Source organism: Rhipicephalus microplus, unplaced genomic scaffold, assembly GCF_043290135.1.
Source record: "Rhipicephalus microplus isolate Deutch F79 unplaced genomic scaffold, USDA_Rmic scaffold_12, whole genome shotgun sequence".
NCBI lineage: Eukaryota > Metazoa > Arthropoda > Arachnida > Ixodida > Ixodidae > Rhipicephalus > Rhipicephalus microplus.
This window is the reverse complement of record NW_027464585.1, coordinates 13,999,089-14,012,593: the sequence shown is the minus strand read 5'-3', so window position 1 is coordinate 14,012,593 and position 13,505 is coordinate 13,999,089.

The window sequence follows — 13,505 nt, the reverse complement described above, 5'->3', positions numbered from 1 at the left end:
TGGTGAGAGTGGAGCAAGACTGTCTCCGTGGCGCAATTGGCTAGCACGATCGGCTGTTAACCGAAAGGTTGGAGTTTCGAGCCCACCAGGTGGCGGTGCGGCGCTTTTTTTTCTTTGGGCTGATAACTCTGAATAAATGTTCTGACAGTGGTGAGAGTGGAGCACGACTGTCTCCGTGGCGCAAATGGCTAGCGCGATCGGCTGTTAACTGAAAAGTTGGAGGTTCGAGCCCTCCCGGGAGTGGTGTGTTGACTTTGTCTTTGCGCTGATAGCTTTGAAGAAATGTTCTGAAGGTGGTGAGTGTAGAGCAGGACTGTCTCCATGGCGCATTTGGCTAGCGCGATCGACTGTTAACCGAAAGGTTGGAAGTTCGAGCCCACCCGTTGGTGGTGCGGTGCTTTTATTTCTTTGGGCTGATAGCTCTGAATAAATGTTCTGACGGTGGTGAGAGTGGAGCACGACTGTCTCCGTGGCGCAAATGGCTAGCGCGATCGAAAGTTAACCGAAAGGTTGGAGGTTCGAGCCCACCCGGTGATGGTGCGGCGCTTTTTTTCCTTTGGACTGATAGCTTTGAAGATATGTTCTGATGGTGGAGAGTGGAGCAGGACTGTCTCCGTGGCGCAATGGGCTAGTGCGATTGGCTGTTAACCGAAAGGTTCGAGGTTCGAGCCCACCTGGTTGTGGTGCGGCGCTTTTTTTTCTTTGGGCTGATAGCTTTGAAGATATGTTCTGATGGTGGTGAGAGTGGGGCAGCACTGTCTCCATGGCGCAATTGGCTAGCACGATCGGCTGTTAACCGAAAGGTTGGAATTTCGAGCGCACCCGGTGGTGGTGCGGCGCTTTTTTTTCTTTGGGCTGATAGCTTTGAAGATATGTTCTCATTGTGGTGAGAGTGGAGCGGGACGGTCTCCGTGGCGCAATAGGCTAGCGCGATCGACTGTTAACCGAAAGGTTGGAGTTTCGAGTCCTCCCGGCAGTGGTGTGTTGCTTTTTTCTTTGTGCTGATAGCTTTGAAGATATGTTCTGATGGTGGTGAGTGTAGAGCACGACTGTCTCCGTGGCGCAATTGGCTAGCGCGATCGGCCGTTAACCGAAAGGTTGGAGGTTCAAGCCCACCCGGTTGTGGTGCGGCGCTTTTTTTTCTTTGGGCTGATAGCTTTGAAGATATGTTCTGATGGTGGTGAGAGTGGAGCACGACTGTCTCCGTGGCGCAATTGCCTAGCGCGATCGCCAGTACCCGAAAAGTTGGAGGTCGGAGCCCACCGGGTGGTGGTGCCACGCTTTTTTTTCTTTGGGCTGATAGCTTTGAAGATATGTTCTGATGGTGGTGAGAGTGGAGCAGGACTGTCTCCGTGGCGCAATTGGCTAGCGTGATCGGCTGTTAACCAAAAAGTTGGAGTTTCGAGCCCACCCGGTGGTGGTGCGGCGCTTTTTTTTCTTTGGGCTGATAGCTCTGAAGAAATGTTCTGCGGTGGTGAGAGTGGAGCAAGACTGTCTCCGTGGCGCAATTGGCTAGCACGATCGGCTGTTAACCGAAAGGTTGGAGTTTCGAGCCCACCAGGTGGCGGTGCGGCGCTTTTTTTTTCTTTGGGCTGATAGCTTCGAAAATATGTTCTGATGGTGGTGAGAGTAGAGCAGGACTGTCTCCGTGGCGCAATTGGCTAGCTCGATTGGCTGTTAACCGATAGATTGCAGTTTCGAGCCCTCCCGGGAGTGGTGTGTTGCTTTTTTCTTTGCGCTGATAGCTTTCAAGATATGTTCTGATGATGGTGAGAGTGGAGCACGACTGTCTCCGTGGCGCAATTGGCTAGCGCGATCGGCTGTTAACCAAAAAGCTGGAGGTTCGAGCCCACCCGGTGGGGGTGCGGCGCTTTTTTTTCTTTGGGCTGATAGTTTTGAATATATGTTCTGATGGTGGTGAGAGTGGAGCAAGACTGCCTCCATGGTGCAATTGGCTAGCGCGATCGGCTGTTAACTGAAAGGTTGGAGTTTCGAGCCCAGCAGGTGGTGGTGCGGCGCTTTTTTTTCTTTGGGCTGATAGCTTCGAAGATATGTTCTGATGGTGGTGAGAGTGGAGCAGGACTGTCTCCGTGGCGCAATTGGCTAGCTCGATCGGCTGTTAACCGATAGATTGCAGTTTCAAGCCCTCTCGGGAGTGGTGTGTTGCTTTTTTCTTTGCGCTGATAGCTTTGAAGATGTCTTCTGATGGTGGTGAGAGTGGAGCACGACTGTCTCCGTGACGCAATTGGCTAGCGCGATCGGCTGTTAACCGAAAGGTTGGAGGTTCGAGCCCTCCCGGGAATGGTGTGTTGCTTTTTCTTTGCGCTGATAGCTTTGAAGATATGTTGTGATGGTGGTGAGAGTGGAGCACGACTGTCTCCGTGGCGCAATTGGCTAGCGTGATTGGCTGTTAACCGAAAGGTTGGAGGTTCGAGCCCACCCGGTGGTGGCGCGGCGCTTTTTTTTCTTTGGGCTGATAGCTTTGATGTTCTAATGGTGGTGAGAGTGGGGCAAGACTGTCTCCGCGGCGCAATCGGCTAGCGCGATCGGCTGTTAACCGAAAGGTTGGAGTTTCGAGCCCCCCCGGTGGTGGTGCGGCGCTTTTTTTTCTTCGGGCTGATAGCTTTGAAGATATGTTCTGATGGTGGTGAGAGTGGAGCAGGACTGTCTCCGTGGCGCAATTGGCTAGCGCGATCGGCTGTTAACCGAATGGTTGGAGTTTCGAGCCCACCCCGTGGTGGTGCGGCGCTTTTTTTTCTTTGGGCTGATAGCTTTGAAGATATGTTCTGATGGTGGTGAAAGTGGAGCAGAACTGTCTCCGTGGCGCAAATGGCTAGCGCGATCGGCTGTTAACCGAAAGGTTAGAGTTTCGAGCCCTCCCGGGAGTGGTGTGTTGCTTTTTTCTTTGCGCTGATAGCTTTGAAGGTATGTTCTGATGGTGGTGAAAGTGGGGCACGACTGTCTCCGTGGCGCAATTGGCTAGCGCGATCGGCTGTTAACCGAAAGGTTGGAGGTTCGAGCCCACCCGGTGGTGGCGCGGCGCTTTTTTTTCTTTGGGCTGATAGCTTTGAAGATATGTTCTGGTGGTGGTGAGAGTGGAGCAAGACTGTCTCCGTGGCGCAATTGGCTAGCACGATCGGCTGTTAACCGAAAGGTTGGAGTTTCGAGCCCACCAGGTGGCGGTGCGGCGCTTTTTTTTCTTTGGGCTGATAACTCTGAGTAAATGTTCTGACAGTGGTGAGAGTGGAGCACGACTGTCTCCGTGGCGCAAATGGCTAGCGCGATCGGCTGTTAACTGAAAAGTTGGAGGTTCGAGCCCTCCCGGGAGTGGTGTGTTGACTTTGTCTTTGCGCTGATAGCTTTGAAGAAATGTTCTGAAGGTGGTGAGTGTAGAGCAGGACTGTCTCCATGGCGCATTTGGCTAGCGCGATCGACTGTTAACCGAAAGGTTGGAGGTTCGAGCCCACCCGTTGGTGGTGCGGTGCTTTTATTTCTTTGGGCTGATAGCTCTGAATAAATGTTCTGACGGTGGTGAGAGTGGAGCACGACTGTCTCCGTGGCGCAAATGGCTAGCGCGATCGAAAGTTAACCGAAAGGTTGGAGGTTCGAGCCCACCCGGTGATGGTGCGGCGCTTTTTTTCCTTTGGGCTGATAGCTTTGAAGATATGTTCTGATGGTGGAGAGTGGAGCAGGACTGTCTCCGTGGCGCAATGGGCTAGTGCGATTGGCTGTTAACCGAAAGGTTCGAGGTTCGAGCCCACCTGGTTGTGGTGCGGCGCTTTTTTTTTCTTTGGGCTGATAGCTTTGAAGATATGTTCTGATGGTGGTGAGAGTGGGGCAGCACTGTCTCCATGGCGCAATTGGCTAGCACGATCGGCTGTTAACCGAAAGGTTGGAATTTCGAGCGCACCCGGTGGTGGTGCGGCGCTTTTTTTTCTTTGGGCTGATAGCTTTGAAGATATGTTCTCATGGTGGTGAGAGTGGAGCGGGACGGTCTCCGTGGCGCAATAGGCTAGCGCGATCGACTGTTAACCGAAAGGTTGGAGTTTCGAGTCCTCCCGGCAGTGGTGTGTTGCTTTTTTGTTTGTGCTGATAGCTTTGAAGATATGTATGATGGTGGTGAGTGTAGAGCACGACTGTCTCCGTGGCGCAATTGGCTAGCGCGATCGGCCGTTAACCGAAAGGTTGGAGGTTCAAGCCCTCCCGGGAGTGGTGTGTTGCTTTTTTCTTTGCGCTGATAGCTTTGAAGATATGTTCTGATGATGGTGAGAGTGGAGCACGACTGTCTCCGTGGCGCAATTGGCTAGCGCGATCGGCTGTTAACCAAAAAGTTGGAGGTTCGAGCCCACCCGGTGGTGGTGCGGCGCTTTTTTTTCTTTGGGCTGATAGTTTTGAATATATGTTCTGATGGTGGTGAGAGTGGAGCAAGACTGTCTCCATGGTGCAATTGGCTAGCGCGATCGGCTGTTAACTGAAAGGTTGGAGTTTCGAGCCCAGCAGGTGGTGGTGCGGCGCTTTTTTTTCTTTGGGCTGATAGCTTCGAAGATATGTTCTTATGGTGGTGAGAGTGGAGCAGGACTGTCTCCGTGGCGCAATTGGCTAGCTCGATCGGCTGTTAACCGATAGATTGCAGTTTCAAGCCCTCCCGGGAGTGGTGTGTTGCTTTTTTCTTTGCGCTGATAGCTTTGAAGATGTCTTCTGATGGTGGTGAGAGTGGAGCACGACTGTCTGCGTGACGCAATTGGCTAGCGCGATCGGCTGTTAACCGAAAGGTTGGAGGTTCGAGCCCTCCCGGGAATGGTGTGTTGCTTTTTCTTTGCGCTGATAGCTTTGAAGATATGTTGTGATGGTGGTGAGAGTGGAGCACGACTGTCTCCGTGGCGCAATTGGCTAGCGTGATTGGCTGTTAACCGAAAGGTTGGAGGTTCGAGCCCACCCGGTGGTGGCGCGGCGCTTTTTTTTCTTTGGGCTGATAGCTTTGATGTTCTAATGGTGGTGAGAGTGGGGCAAGACTGTCTCCGCGGCGCAATCGGCTAGCGCGATCGGCTGTTAACCGAAAGGTTGGAGTTTCGAGCCCCCCCCGGTGGTGGTGCGGCGCTTTTTTTTCTTTGGGCTGATAGCTTTGAAGATATGTTCTGATGGTGGTGAGAGTGGAGCAGGACTGTCTCCGTGGCGCAATTGGCTAGCGCGATCGGCTGTTAACCGAATGGTTGGAGTTTCGAGCCCACCCCGTGGTGGTGCGGCGCTTTTTTTTCTTTGGGCTGATAGCTCCGAAGAAATGTTCTGCGGTGGTGAGAGTGGAGCAAGACTGTCTCCGTGGCGCAATTGGCTAGCACGATCGGCTGTTAACCGAAAGGTTGGAGTTTCGAGCCCACCAGGTGGCGGTGCGGCGCTTTTTTTTCTTTGGGCTGATAGCTTCGAAATTATGTTCTGATGGTGGTGAGAGTAGAGCAGGACTGTCTCCGTGGCGCAATTGGCTAGCGTGATCGGCTGTTAACCAAAAGGTTGGAGTTTCGAGCCCACCCGGTGGTGGTGCGGCGCTTTTTTTTCTTTGGGCTGATAGCTCTGAAGAAATGTTCTGCGGTGGTGAGAGTGGAGCAAGACTGTCTCCGTTGCGCAATTGGCTAGCACGATCGGCTGTTAACCGAAAGGTTGGAGTTTCGAGCCCACCAGGTGGCGGTGCGGCGCTTTTTTTTCTTTGGGCTGATAGCTTCGAAAATATGTTCTGATGGTGGTGAGAGTAGAGCAGGACTGTCTCCGTGGCGCAATTGGCTAGCGCGATCGGCTGTTAAGTTGGAGGTTCGATCCCTCCCGGGAGTGGTGTGTTGCTTTTTTGTTTGCGCTGATAGCTTTGAAGATACGTTCTGATGGTTATGAGAGTGGAGCACGACTGTCTCCGTGGCGCAATTGGCTAGCGCGATCGGCTGTTAACCAAAAAGTTGGAGGTTCGAGCCCACCCGGTGGTGGTGCGGCGCTTTTTTTTCTTTGGGCTGATAGTTTTGAATATATGTTCTGATGGTGGTGAGAGTGGAGCAAGACTGTCTCCATGGTGCAATTGGCTAGCGCGATCGGCTGTTAACTGAAAGGTTGGAGTTTCGAGCCCAGCAAGTGGTGGTGCGGCGCTTTTTTTTCTTTGGGCTGATAGCTTCGAAGATATGTTCTGATGGTGGTGAGAGTGGAGCAGGACTGTCTCCGTGGCGCAATTGGCTAGCTCGATCGGCTGTTAACCGATAGATTGCAGTTTCAAGCCCTGCCGGGAGTGGTGTGTTGCTTTTTTCTTTGCGCTGATAGCTTTGAAGATGTCTTCTGATGGTGGTGAGAGTGGAGCACGACTGTCTCCGTGACGCAATTGGCTAGCGCGATCGGCTGTTAACCGAAAGGTTGGAGGTTCGAGCCCTCCCGGGAATGGTGTGTTGCTTTTTCTTTGCGCTGATAGCTTTGAAGATATGTTGTGATGGTGGTGAGAGTGGAGCACGACTGTCTCCGTGGCGCAATTGGCTAGCGTGATTGGCTGTTAACCGAAAGGTTGGAGGTTCGAGCCCACCCGGTGGTGGCGCGGCGCTTTTTTTTCTTTGGGCTGATAGCTTTGATGTTCTAATGGTGGTGAGAGTGGGGCAAGACTGTCTCCGTGGCGCAATTGGCTAGCACGATCGGCTGTTAACCGAAAGGTTGGAGTTTCGAGCCCACCAGGTGGCGGTGCGGCGCTTTTTTTTCTTTGGGCTGATAACTCTGAATAAATGTTCTGACAGTGGTGAGAGTGGAGCACGACTGTCTCCGTGGCGCAAATGGCTAGCGCGATCGGCTGTTAACTGAAAAGTTGGAGGTTCGAGCCCTCCCGGGAGTGGTGTGTTGACTTTGTCTTTGCGCTGATAGCTTTGAAGAAATGTTCTGAAGGTGGTGAGTGTAGAGCAGGACTGTCTCCATGGCGCATTTGGCTAGCGCGATCGACTGTTAACCGAAAGGTTGGAGGTTCGAGCCCACCCGTTGGTGGTGCGGTGCTTTTATTTCTTTGGGCTGATAGCTCTGAATAAATGTTCTGACGGTGGTGAGAGTGGAGCACGACTGTCTCCGTGGCGCAAATGGCTAGCGCGATCGAAAGTTAACCGAAAGGTTGGAGGTTCGAGCCCACCCGGTGATGGTGCGGCGCTTTTTTTCCTTTGGGCTGATAGCTTTGAAGATATGTTCTGATGGTGGAGAGTGGAGCAGGACTGTCTCCGTGGCGCAATGGGCTAGTGCGATTGGCTGTTAACCGAAAGGTTCGAGGTTCGAGCCCACCTGGTTGTGGTGCGGCGCTTTTTTTTCTTTGGGCTGATAGCTTTGAAGATATGTTCTGATGGTGGTGAGAGTGGGGCAGCACTGTCTCCATGGCGCAATTGGCTAGCACGATCGGCTGTTAACCGAAAGGTTGGAATTTCGAGCGCACCCGGTGGTGGTGCGGCGCTTTTTTTTCTTTGGGCTGATAGCTTTGAAGATATGTTCTCATGGTGGTGAGAGTGGAGCGGGACGGTCTCCGTGGCGCAATAGGCTAGCGCGATCGACTGTTAACCGAAAGGTTGGAGTTTCGAGTCCTCCCGGCAGTGGTGTGTTGCTTTTTTCTTTGTGCTGATAGCTTTGAAGATATGTTCTGATGGTGGTGAGTGTAGAGCACGACTGTCTCCGTGGCGCAATTGGCTAGCGCGATCGGCCGTTAACCGAAAGGTTGGAGGTTCAAGCCCACCCGGTGGTGGTGCGGCGCTTTTTTTTCTTTGGGCTGATAGCTTTGAAGATATGTTCTGATGGTGGTGAGAGTGGAGCACGACTGTCTCCGTGGCGCAATTGCCTAGCGCGATCGCCAGTACCCGAAAAGTTGGAGGTTGGAGCCCACCGGGTGGTGGTGCCACGCTTTTTTTTCTTTGGGCTGATAGCTTTGAAGATATGTTCTGATGGTGGTGAGAGTGGAGCAGGACTGTCTCCGTGGCGCAATTGGCTAGCGTGATCGGCTGTTAACCAAAAGTTGGAGTTTCGAGCCCACCCGGTGGTGGTGCGGCGCTTTTTTTTCTTTGGGCTGATAGCTCTGAAGAAATGTTCTGCGGTGGTGAGAGTGGAGCAAGACTGTCTCCGTGGCGCAATTGGCTAGCACGATCGGCTGTTAACCGAAAGGTTGGAGTTTCGAGCCCACCAGGTGGCGGTGCGGCGCTTTTTTTTCTTTGGGCTGATAGCTTCGAAAATATGTTCTGATGGTGGTGAGAGTAGAGCAGGACTGTCTCCGTGGCGCAATTGGCTAGCTCGATTGGCTGTTAACCGATAGATTGCAGTTTCGAGCCCTCCCGGGAGTGGTGTGTTGCTTTTTTCTTTGCGCTGATAGCTTTGAAGATATGTTCTGATGATGGTGAGAGTGGAGCACGACTGTCTCCGTGGCGCAATTGGCTAGCGCGATCGGCTGTTAACCAAAAAGTTGGAGGTTCGAGCCCACCCGGTGGTGGTGCGGCGCTTTTTTTTTCTTTGGGCTGATAGTTTTGAATATATGTTCTGATGGTGGTGAGAGTGGAGCAAGACTGTCTCCATGGTGCAATTGGCTAGCGCGATCGGCTGTTAACTGAAAGGTTGGAGTTTCGAGCCCAGCAGGTGGTGGTGCGGCGCTTTTTTTTCTTTGGGCTGATAGCTTCGAAGATATGTTCTGATGGTGGTGAGAGTGGAGCAGGACTGTCTCCGTGGCGCAATTGGCTAGCTCGATCGGCTGTTAACCGATAGGTTGCAGTTTCAAGCCCTCCCGGGAGTGGTGTGTTGCTTTTTTCTTTGCGCTGATAGCTTTGAAGATGTCTTCTGATGGTGGTGAGAGTGGAGCACGACTGTCTCCGTGACGCAATTGGCTAGCGCGATCGGCCGTTAACCGAAAGGTTGGAGGTTCGAGCCCTCCCGGGAATGGTGTGTTGCTTTTTCTTTGCGCTGATAGCTTTGAAGATATGTTGTGATGGTGGTGAGAGTGGAGCACGACTGTCTCCGTGGCGCAATTGGCTAGCGTGATTGGCTGTTAACCGAAAGGTTGGAGGTTCGAGCCCACCCGGTGGTGGCGCGGCGCTTTTTTTTCTTTGGGCTGATAGCTTTGAATATATGTTCTGATGGTGGTGAGAGTGGAGCAAGACTGTCTCCGTGGCGCAATTGGCTAGCACGATCGGCTGTTAACCGAAAGGTTGGAGTTTCGAGCCCACCAGGTGGCGGTGCGGCGCTTTTTTTTCTTTGGGCTGATAGCTTCGAAAATATGTTCTGATGGTGGTGAGAGTAGAGCAGGACTGTCTCCGTGGCGCAATTGGCTAGCTCGATTGGCTGTTAACCGATAGATTGCAGTTTCGAGCCCTCCCGGGAGTGGTGTGTTGCTTTTTTCTTTGCGCTGATAGCTTTGAAGATATGTTCTGATGATGGTGAGAGTGGAGCACGACTGTCTCCGTGGCGCAATTGGCTAGCGCGATCGGCCGTTAACCGAAAGGTTGGAGGTTCAAGCCCACCCGGCGGTGGTGCGGCGCTTTTTTTTCTTTGGGCTGATAGCTTTGAAGATATGTTCTGATGATGGTGGGAGTGGAGCAGGACTGTCTCCGTGGCGCAATTGGCTAGCGCGATCGGCTGTTAACCGAATGGTTGGAGTTTCGAGCCCACCCCGTGGTGGTGCGGCGCTTTTTTTTCTTTGGGCTGATAGCTTTGAAGATTTGTTCTGATGGTGGTGAAAGTGGAGCAGAACTGTCTCCGTGGCGCAAATGGCTAGCGCGATCGGCTGTTAACCGAAAGGTTAGAGTTTCGAGCCCTCCCGGGAGTGGTGTGTTGCTTTTTTCTTTGCGCTGATAGCTTTGAAGGTATGTTCTGATGGTGGTGAGTGTAGAGCACGACTGTCTCCGTGGCGCAATTGGCTAGCGCGATCGACTGTTAACCGAAAGGTTGGAGTTTCGAGTCCTCCCGGCAGTGGTGTGTTGCTTTTTTCTTTGTGCTGATAGCTTTGAAGATATGTTCTGATGGTGGTGAGTGTAGAGCACGACTGTCTCCGTGGCGCAATTGGCTAGCGCGATCGGCCGTTAACCGAAAGGTTGGAGGTTCAAGCCCACCCGGTGGTGGTGCGGCGCTTTTTTTTCTTTGGGCTGATAGCTTTGAAGATATGTTCTGATGGTGGTGAGAGTGGAGCACGACTGTCTCCGTGGCGCAATTGCCTAGCGCGATCGCCAGTACCCGAAAAGTTGGAGGTTGGAGCCCACCGGGTGGTGGTGCCACGCTTTTTTTTCTTTGGGCTGATAGCTTTGAAGATATGTTCTGATGGTGGTGAGAGTGGAGCAGGACTGTCTCCGTGGCGCAATTGGCTAGCGTGATCGGCTGTTAACCAAAAGTTGGAGTTTCGAGCCCACCCGGTGGTGGTGCGGCGCTTTTTTTTCTTTGGGCTGATAGCTCTGAAGAAATGTTCTGCGGTGGTGAGAGTGGAGCAAGACTGTCTCCGTGGCGCAATTGGCTAGCACGATCGGCTGTTAACCGAAAGGTTGGAGTTTCGAGCCCACCAGGTGGCGGTGCGGCGCTTTTTTTTCTTTGGGCTGATAGCTTCGAAAATATGTTCTGATGGTGGTGAGAGTAGAGCAGGACTGTCTCCGTGGCGCAATTGGCTAGCTCGATTGGCTGTTAACCGATAGATTGCAGTTTCGAGCCCTCCCGGGAGTGGTGTGTTGCTTTTTTCTTTGCGCTGATAGCTTTGAAGATATGTTCTGATGATGGTGAGAGTGGAGCACGACTGTCTCCGTGGCGCAATTGGCTAGCGCGATCGGCTGTTAACCAAAAAGTTGGAGGTTCGAGCCCACCCGGTGGTGGTGCGGCGCTTTTTTTTTCTTTGGGCTGATAGTTTTGAATATATGTTCTGATGGTGGTGAGAGTGGAGCAAGACTGTCTCCATGGTGCAATTGGCTAGCGCGATCGGCTGTTAACTGAAAGGTTGGAGTTTCGAGCCCAGCAGGTGGTGGTGCGGCGCTTTTTTTTCTTTGGGCTGATAGCTTCGAAGATATGTTCTGATGGTGGTGAGAGTGGAGCAGGACTGTCTCCGTGGCGCAATTGGCTAGCTCGATCGGCTGTTAACCGATAGGTTGCAGTTTCAAGCCCTCCCGGGAGTGGTGTGTTGCTTTTTTCTTTGCGCTGATAGCTTTGAAGATGTCTTCTGATGGTGGTGAGAGTGGAGCACGACTGTCTCCGTGACGCAATTGGCTAGCGCGATCGGCCGTTAACCGAAAGGTTGGAGGTTCGAGCCCTCCCGGGAATGGTGTGTTGCTTTTTCTTTGCGCTGATAGCTTTGAAGATATGTTGTGATGGTGGTGAGAGTGGAGCACGACTGTCTCCGTGGCGCAATTGGCTAGCGTGATTGGCTGTTAACCGAAAGGTTGGAGGTTCGAGCCCACCCGGTGGTGGCGCGGCGCTTTTTTTTCTTTGGGCTGATAGCTTTGAATATATGTTCTGATGGTGGTGAGAGTGGAGCAAGACTGTCTCCGTGGCGCAATTGGCTAGCACGATCGGCTGTTAACCGAAAGGTTGGAGTTTCGAGCCCACCAGGTGGCGGTGCGGCGCTTTTTTTTCTTTGGGCTGATAGCTTCGAAAATATGTTCTGATGGTGGTGAGAGTAGAGCAGGACTGTCTCCGTGGCGCAATTGGCTAGCTCGATTGGCTGTTAACCGATAGATTGCAGTTTCGAGCCCTCCCGGGAGTGGTGTGTTGCTTTTTTCTTTGCGCTGATAGCTTTGAAGATATGTTCTGATGATGGTGAGAGTGGAGCACGACTGTCTCCGTGGCGCAATTGGCTAGCGCGATCGGCCGTTAACCGAAAGGTTGGAGGTTCAAGCCCACCCGGCGGTGGTGCGGCGCTTTTTTTTCTTTGGGCTGATAGCTTTGAAGATATGTTCTGATGATGGTGGGAGTGGAGCAGGACTGTCTCCGTGGCGCAATTGGCTAGCGCGATCGGCTGTTAACCGAATGGTTGGAGTTTCGAGCCCACCCCGTGGTGGTGCGGCGCTTTTTTTTCTTTGGGCTGATAGCTTTGAAGATTTGTTCTGATGGTGGTGAAAGTGGAGCAGAACTGTCTCCGTGGCGCAAATGGCTAGCGCGATCGGCTGTTAACCGAAAGGTTAGAGTTTCGAGCCCTCCCGGGAGTGGTGTGTTGCTTTTTTCTTTGCGCTGATAGCTTTGAAGGTATGTTCTGATGGTGGTGAAAGTGGGGCACGACTGTCTCCGTGGCGCAATTGGCTAGCGCGATCGGCTGTTAACCGAAAGGTTGGATGTTCGAGCCCACCCGATGGTGGCGCGGCGCTTTTTTTTCTTTGGGCTGATAGCTTTGAAGATATGTTCTGGTGGTGGTGAGAGTGGAGCAAGACTGTCTCCGTGGCGCAATGAGCTAGTGCTATCGGGTGTTAACCGAAAGGTTGGAGGTTCGAGCCCACCTGGTGGTGGTGCGGCGCTTTTTTTCTTTCGGCTGATAGCTCTGAAGATATGTTCTTACGGTGGTGAGAGTGGAGCACGACTCTCTCCGTGGCGCAAATGGCTAGCGCGATCGGCTGTTAACCGAAAGATTGGAGGTTCGAGCTCACCCGATGGTGGTGCACCGCTTTTTTTTCTTTGGGCTGATAGCTAAAAAGATATGTTTTGATGGTGGTGAGAGTGGAGCAGGACTCTCTCCATGACGTAATTGGCTAGCACGATCGGCTGTTTACCGAAACGTTGGAGTTTCGAGTCCTCCCGGCAGTGGTGTGTTGCTTTTTTCTTTGCGCTAATTGCTTTGAAGATATGTTCTGACGGTGGTGAGAGTGGAGCACGACTGTCTCCGTGGCGAAAATGGCTAGCGCGATCGGCTGTTAACCGAAAGGTTGGAGGTTCGAGCCCACCCGGTGGTGGTGCGGCGCTTTTTTTTTCCTTTGGGCTGATAGCTTTAGAGATATGTTCTGATGGTGGTGAGAGCGGACCAGAACTCTCTTCATGGCGCAATTGGCTAGCGCGATCGGCTGTTAACTGAAAAGTTGGAGGTTCGAGCCCTCCCGGGAGTGGGGTGTTGCTTTTTTCTTTGTGCTGATAGCTTTGAAGATATGTTCTGATGGTGGTGAGTGTGGAGCACGACTGTCTCCGTGGCGCAATTGGCTAGCGCGATCGGCCGTTAACCGAAAGGTTGGAGGTTCAAGCCCACCTGGCGGTGGTGCGGTGCTTTTTTTTCTTTGGGCTGATAGCTTTGAAGATATGTTCTGATGGTGGTGAGAGTGGAGCACGACTGTCTCCGTGGCGCAATTGCCTAGCGCGATCGCCAGTACCCGAAAAGTTGGAGGTTGGAGCCCACCGGGTGGTGGTGCCGCGCTTTTTTTTCTTTGGGCTGATAGCTTTGAATATATGTTCTGATGGTGGTGAGAGTGGAGCAGGACTGTCTCCGTGGCGCAATTGGCTAGCGCGATCGGCTGTTAACCAAAAGGTTGGAGTTTCGAGCCCACCCGGTCGTGGTGCGGCGCTTTTTTTTCTTTGGGCTGATAGCTCTGAAG